This window comes from Piliocolobus tephrosceles, chromosome 2, assembly GCF_002776525.5.
Source record: "Piliocolobus tephrosceles isolate RC106 chromosome 2, ASM277652v3, whole genome shotgun sequence".
Classification (NCBI taxonomy): Eukaryota; Metazoa; Chordata; class Mammalia; order Primates; family Cercopithecidae; genus Piliocolobus; species Piliocolobus tephrosceles.
In genome coordinates, this window is record NC_045435.1 from 45,155,108 (window position 1) to 45,163,289 (window position 8,182).

Here is an 8,182-nt window from a genome sequence, read left to right on the forward strand (position 1 = left end):
CATTCCTGTGGTCAGAGATCACAAAGCGCTGCCAGTGCAGCAGCAGTCCAGATGCGGGAGGTGAACATCAGTGTTTGGAGATTTTGAAACCAAGGACTGTGGGTGCCCAGAAAGAGCATGGCCAACTGCCCCCGGAGACACAGGGAAGGCTTACCAATCCAGGAAGTGGCTTTTGAGCTGAGCATCAGTTGTGTTCTAGCTGCTGTCTTAAAACATGAGGAAGTTGGCCGGGCACGGTGGGTCATGCCTGTAATCCCAGCACTTTGGGAGGCCAAGGCAGGTGGATCACGAGGTCAGGAGATCGAGACCATCCTGGCTAACATGGTGAAACCCCGTCTCTACTAAAAATACAAAACATTAGCCCGGGCATGGTGGTGGGCACCTGTAGTCCCAGCTACTCGGGAGGCTGAGGCAGGAGAATGGCGTGAACCCAGGGGGCAGAGCTTGCAGTGAGCCGAGATCGCACCACTGCACTCCAGCCTGAGCAACAGAGGGAGACTCCGTCTCAAAAAAAAAAATGAGGAAGTTGGCAAAGTGTTTTGGTCCTTTTCTCATGTGATGTTTAAGGCCATCCCATGAGGTATTAATTGAGTCATTTTACAGCTTGTCTGTCACTGGTCACACAACTTGTGAAGGACCACTACACCCAGGCTAAAAAGAGTGAGCTTCTGCAGACTTCAAAGCCAGCCTTACTTCTGTCTCTGTGGCCCCTGAGGTTTGGGGCCACATCCCCTGTCTCTGGGCCCTGTCAAGGACATGCCCAACTTCCCAGCTTCCCATTTTCACAACATCACTACTCTTTGGGGAGGGAAAGAGAGAGAGAGAGAGAGAAGAGAGAGAGATGCAGGTCTGTGTGACCTTGCAGCTCCTTCATGTATTAAAAACCAAACCAAAACAAAACTCCACTCATACAAACATAAATTTAAGTAGAAAGGCTTTTCTCCTTCCTTTTTTTTCTTCTTTGAAGGGAATTAAGTAAATTCAAAGTGATGACACACCTTGTCTCAAGTAGATTATAAGTGACCATTGGTTATTTGAGAGTAAAAAAATACTTTTAGACTGGGCACAGTGGCTCATGCCTGTAATCTCAACACATTGGGAGGCTGAGGCAGGAGGACTGCTTGAGCCCAGGAGTTTGGGGCTGCAGTGAGCTATGATTGCGCTGCTATACTCCTCTAGTCCAGGGACAGGGTGACACTCTGTCTCTAAGAAAAAAAAAAAAAATAAATAGGGAAAGTGGGGATTCTTTTACTTCCCAATTTTTTGTTATTAAAAAAAGTCATTAGGCACCGTGGCTCACACCTGTAATCCCAGCACTTTGGGAGGCCGAAGTGGGAGGATCACGAGGTCAGGAGTTCAAGACCAGCCTGACCAATATAATGAAAGCTCATCTCTACTAAAAATACAAAAATTAGCCAGGCATGGTGGTGTGCACCTGTAATCCCAGCTACTCCGGAGGCTGAGGCAGGAGAATTGCTTGACCCTGGGAGGCGGAGGTTGCAGTGAACCGAGACCGTGCCACTGCACTCTAGCCTGGGCAGCAGAGCAAGACTCTGCATCAAAAAAAAAGAAAAGAAAAAGAAAAGAAGAAGTGAAACATACAGAAGAGTTAAAAGATTCAACAATTGTTGATAAATTGCTCTATTCACTTTATGTGTGTGTGTATGTTTATATGTGTATTTTCCTCAATTTTTTTTTTTTTTTTTTTTTGAGATGGAGTCTAGCTCTGTCGCCCAGGCTGGAGTGCAGTGGCATGATCTCTGCTCACTGCAAGTTCCGCCTCCTGGTTTCACGCCATTCTCCTGCCTCAGCCTCCCGAGTAGCTGGAACTACAGGCCCCCGCCACCATGCCTGGCTATTTTTTTTGTATTTTTAGTAGAGACGGGGTTTCACCGTGTTAGCCAGGATGGTCTCAATATCCTGACCTCGTGATTCGCTCGTCTCAGCCTCCCAAAGTGCTGGGATTGAGCCACCGTGCCCGGCCTTTCCTCAAAGATTCGGAGGGAATTTCAATTCCCCTACATCACCACCATAGCATTGTCACACCGAGGAAAATCAACTATATTTAGACAGAATCTTTGAACAAGGGTTTTGGGGAAGGAGATAACTGAGATATCTGAAATCACAAGAAACTTAGCCAGAGTGCTAGGCCAAATGCAGGTTGTGGGAAGGAAAGGGCTTTGTGCTTCCTGAAGGCCAGGACAAATGCTTGAAGTTAGCATCATTCAAAGGTATGCTTAAAGCCATCTATGGGGGACCTCAGCTGCCTGGATCTTGAGCACGTGTGATTAACAAGCCCTAGGAAGACCCCACTGATGAACGGGGTGAAATGACATGAAAAACAGATGTGAATAAGCCTTTGAGAGATGAAACAAACTATACCCAAAGGTCATCCTAGCAAACGGGGAAAAAGACAAAAGATTCAGTGCAGACAATTTCTGCTGTGAATGAACCCAGGTCTTCCCAGGGGGAGAAGTGGGTGCGGGCGATTTGGTTGAGGAAGGAAATGAGGCTCCAGGCAGGAGGAAATTCTTTTTTTTTTTTTTCGAGACAGAGTCTTACTCTGTCACCCAGGCTGGAGTGCCATGGCTCGATCTTGGCTCACTGAAACCTCCCAGGTTCAAGCAATTCTTCTGCCTCAGTCTCCCGAGTAGCTGGGACTACAGGCATGCGCCACCATGCCCGGCGAATTTTTGTATTTTCAGTAGAGACAGAGTTTCACCATATTGGTCCAGCTGGTCTCAGACTTCTGACCTTGTGATCCATCTGCCTCGGCCTCCCAAAGTGCTGGGATTACAGGTGTGAGCCACTGCTCCCCACCTAAGTTTTGTATTTTTAATAGAGACAGGGTTTCCTCATGTTGGCCAGGCTGGTCTCGAACTACTGACCTTGAGTGATCCACCCAGCTTGTTCTCCCAAAGTGCTGGGATTACAGGGGTGAGCCACCGTGTCGCTGGCAGGAGAAAATCCTTTACTGTGTTAAGTTAGTAAAGAATGTGCTGCATGAATACCCTATTTTTCCAACTGTGGCTCTGGCTACAGGGGGTCCTTCCTGCCCTGGAAGGTTTCACAGAACATTCTGTGCATTCTATGACTGGGTGAAGCCCACAGCCCTCCTTCTTTTCCTCCAGCACTCTTGCTTCATTTCCATTCCCAAAAGACTGTTTTTCTTTATCGGAGTCCCTAAATTTCCTCACCCATAAAACTGAGATGCCTGGCACGGTGTCAGGCATAGCGGAAAAGGCCCTAAGTGAATGGTGTCTGATAATTTCCTAGGGGTCCTCACTCTTGTGGACACTGCATTCCCAGGCTCCCTTGCCAATTGTTTTAGGCCAGTTACAGCCACTGGGAGATGCATGTGGGAGACTGGTGCCTTGTGGGAGGGAGAAACCAGGGTATTTCTCCCTTTCTCCCTCTGCCTGGGGTGGGATGGCAATTAATTCTCCTCTGAATTCTGGTTCCCGGTAGGACAGCCTCTCTTTCTGTGGCTGCAGTGCCCACCAGGTGGCCCCCATCACGACCTTGGTTCCCACAGATGGCTCCAGCCCCTGGGCTCCACCTCCACCTCTACCCTAGAGGCGGGAGAGGCTTCCTGTCCTTCCTGTTGCTGATCTCCCAGTTCCCTCGCTGCTTCCTGCTTTGCTTCCCAGCCCTTCCATTCCTGTGTAATAATTCCTTGTACTGAATTCTGTCTGCTTTTGCCTGGGCTCTGGCTGATACACACGGTAATTGTTCAGACTAAGCTATGCAGTAAAGAGATGACTCAGCAGGCTTGCGATACTCAAACCCTGCACATTCCAAAGACCGGCCTCCTGGGAGATAACCTGTAAACAGTTGAAATATCCTGCCTGATAGAGTGGCTTTGCACACCTGGGGCCTTGGGCCCTGCCAGATACTTGTGCTAAAAATGTGCTTTGGGGTGAATGTCTGTTTCTGTTTGCCTGGGGTACACTGAGTTTGACGTGGTTGCAGGGTCATGCTGGAGACTAAGATCAAGCAGGTGGGTGCTCCATGCCCATGTGACTAACCCTCAATAAAACCCTGCACACTGAGGCTTGGGTGAGTTTCCCTGTTGGCAACACTCCCTGCAGACTGCCACACATCCTTATGGGAGAATGAAGCACGGTCCCTACAACTCTTCTGGTAAGGCCACATGGAAACTCGCACCTGCTATCTCCTGGATTCTGCCCTAAGCACCTTTTACTGTGCTGATTTTAATCTGTATCATTTTGCTGTAATAAACTGTAATCATGAGTATAGCAGCTTTTCTGAGTTCTATGAGTCCCCCTAGCAAATCACTGAACCTGCAACCCCCACATACCAGTTAAAAAGGACACTTTTTTCTTTTACAGACAAAATGTCGAGAGTCCCCAGAACTTACATAACTTTCCTGAACTGAATGCGGGTTCTTGACTTTAAAGCCCTGCCTCTTGCTGCCCTGCCCACTGACTCTCACAAGGATAGGGCAGGCAGTGGGAATGTGGAAGCAGAAAGACCACTTGACTGACAGTTTAAAGTACAGTCATGTGTCACTTAATGGTGGGGATATGTTCTGAGATATGCCTCCTTAGGCAATTCTGTTGTGTGCACATCACAGAGTACACTTACACAAACCTAGATGGAAGAGCCTACTGCACACCTAGGCTGTATGGGACCAGCTGGCCAACATGTTGAAACCCTATCTCTACTAAAAATACAAAAATTAGCCAGGTTTGGTGGCGTGTGCCTGTAATCCCACCTACTTGGGAGGCTGAGGCAGGAGAATCACTTGAACCTGGGTGGTGGAGGTTGCGGTGAGCCGAGATTATCCCACTGCACTCCAGCATGGGTGACAGAGCAAGACTCTGACTCAATTAAAAAAAATAAAAATAAAAATTGTGCATCTGTATAGGGTGCTTACCATGCATGGAGCTTGTGGGACTGGAAGTTGCTCTGGTGAGTCATTGAGTTTGTGTTGAGTGAATGTGAAGGCCTAGGGCATGACTATGCACTATTGCAGACTTCATAAACATTGTATACTTAGGCTGCACAAATTTATAAAATATATTTTTCTTTAATAGCAAATTATGCTTAGCTTATTAAAACTTTTTTACTTTATAAACTTTTAAATGTTTTTAATTTTTTGACTCTTTTGTAATAATACTTAGCTTAAGATAAACATTGTACAGCTGTACAAAATTTTCTTTTCCTTCTTTGTTTTGTAGACATGGGGTCTCCCTATGTTGCCAAATTTCTTTATGTCCTTATTCTATAAGCCTTTTTCTATTAATTTTTTCCTTTTTAAACTTTTTTGTTAAAAACTAAGTCATAACACACACATTAGCTGAGACCCATGCAGTGTCAGGATCATCAATACCTCTGTCTCCACCTCCACATCTTCTCTGACTGGAAGGTCTTCAGAGGCAGGAAGCATGGAGTTGTCATCTCCTATTATAACAATGCCTTCTTCTGGACACCTCCTGAAGAACCTGCCTGAGGCCGTTTTATAGTTAACTTATGTTTTTAATAAGTAGAAGGATGCCAGGCGTGGTGGCGCATGCCTGTAATTCCAGCATTTTGGGAGGCTGAGACAGGTAGATCACTTGAGGCCAGAAGTTCACAACCAGGCTGAGCAACATGGCAAAACTTCATCACTACAAAAATTACAAAAATTAGCTAGGCATGGTGGTGTGTGCCTGTAATCCCAGCTACTCAGGTGGCTGAGCCATGAGAATCGCTTGTACTCAGAAGACAGAGGTTGCAGTGAGCCAAGATCGCGCCACCGCACTCCAGCCTGGGTGACAGAGTGAGACTGTCTCAAAAAAAAAAAGTATAGTATTGGCTGAACATAGTGGTTCATACCTGCAATCTCAGCACTCTGGGAGGATGAGGCGGGAGGATCACTTGAGTCCAGGAGTTCAAGACCAACCTGGGCCACATATTGAGACCCCCATCTTTATTATTATTATTCTTTGTGAGATGGAGTCTTGCTCTGTCGCCCAGGCTGGAGTGCAGTGTTGCAATCTTGGCTCACCACAGCCTCCGCCTTCTGGGTTCAAGTGATTCTCCTGCCTCAGCCTCCTGAGTAGCTGGGATTACAGGCATGCACCACCACGCCCAGCTAATTTTTGTGTTTTTTTTTAGTACAGACTGGATTTTACCATGTTAGCCAGGCTGGTCTCCATCTCCTGACCTCGTGATCCGCCCGCCTCTGCCTCCCAAAGTGCTGGGATTATAGGCGTGAGCCCCTATGCCCAGCCTATATGCCCGGCTAATTTTTGTATTTTAAGTAGGGACAGAGTTTCACCATGTTGGCCAGGATGGTCTTGAACTCCTGATCTCAGGTTATCCACCCACCTCGGCCTCCCGAACTGTGAGACCCCATCTTTACTTTTTACATATTAAAAAGTATAGTATAGTAAATACAGACTGGGCGTGGTGGCTCACGCCGACAATCCCAGCATTTTGGGAGGCTGAGGCGGGTGGATGACTTGGGGTCTGGAGTTCGAGACCAACCTGGCCAACATGGTGAAACCCATCTCTACTAAAGATACAAAAATTAGCCAGGCTTAGTGGCTCATGCCTGTAATCTCAGCTACTCAGGAGGCTGAGGCCTGAAGAATCCTGAAGAATCACTTGAACCCGGGAGGCAGAGGTTGCAGTGGGCCAAGATTGAGCCACTGCATTCCAGCCTGGGCAACTCTGTCTTAAAAACAACAAAAAAAGTAAATACATAAACCAGTAACAGTTGTTTATTGTCACTATCAAGTATTATGTACTGTACTTTTCTATGACTGGCAGCACAGTAGGTGTGTTTACACCAGCATCACAACAAAAACATGAGTAATTTATTGCACTATGACTTTAAGACAGCTACAGCATCATTAGGTGATGGGAATTTTTCAGAGCCATTGTAATCTTGTGGGCCACTGTTGCATATGCGATCCATCATTGATCAAAATGTTGTTACATGGCTCATGACTATAGGTGGCTATTAAGGCTCCTTCTGGCTGCAACAGCCTATAAACCTGTCGGTCAATAAGCACTTGTTCAACTCTTAGACTGAGCAATTAATTGCTCACCAGAGGTGCCTGGAAGTTTGTGTGCACAAGGCCGTCCTGGCTGCAGAGTGGAGGGAAGACTGGTCGGGGTAGATGGCGGGGAGGCTGCTTCAGGAGCCCAGGGAGGCAGGCTGGGACCAGGGGGCACAGGGAGGGAGGGTCAGGGTGGATCCTAGTGACTGTGCAGGAAATGGGCTACGGAACACCTCTCCTGGGAAGCTTGTTCCCCCAACCTGGTGCTGTCCGAGGTTTATACATTTCAATAATGATGTTGGCTTATTAAAGCAAGGAACAGCCAGGTGCGGTGGCTCATGCCTGTAATCCCAGCACTTTGGAAGGCCGAGGTGGGTGGATCATGAGGTCAGGAGATCGACACCATCCTGGCTAACACGGTGAAACCCCGTCTCTACTAAAAATACAAAAAATTAGCCGGGCCTGGTGGCGGGTGCCTGTAGTCCCAGCTACTTGGGAGGCTGAGGCAGGAGAATGACCTGAACCCAGGAGGCGGAGCTTTCAGTGAGTGGAGATCACGCCACTGTACTCCAGCCTGGGCAACAGAGGAAGACTCTCTTTCAAAAAAAAAAAACAAAAGCCAGGAAGAGAGGTGTCACCTTGGATCCCTCCCATTGCCTTGCTTTACCCACCCATGTCAATTCTACTTCCAGACACATTTGATAAGGGTCCTCTTTCCTCCCTCTCCACCTGCTGCACCTTAGTCTAGACCATTCGCCACCTTTCATCTTTGCACTGATCCATCTCCCTGCCTTCTCGTTCCTCAGGTTTCATCTGGTATGTGGCCTCCTAAGAGAAGGCTTCTCTGCCCATCCCCATGACAGGAGATCCTCCTCTCTTGATCTCTGCCACAGCTTCCTCTTTTAGTTTTTCCCATATGAGCTTGCTTACTTTCTCTAATAATAACAACTAGCATTTATTGAGCACCTACTGTGTGCCAGATGCTATTCTAAGCACACTGCATTATAGTAACCCATTTAGTGCTAATTTACCCAACTCTGTTGTATAATCCTATTTAAAATTTTAAAAAATTGTGAACCCGGGAGGCGGAGCTTGCAGTGAGCCGAGATTGTGCCACTGCACTCCAGCCTGGGCAACAGAGCGAGGCTCCATCTCAAAAAAAAAAAAAA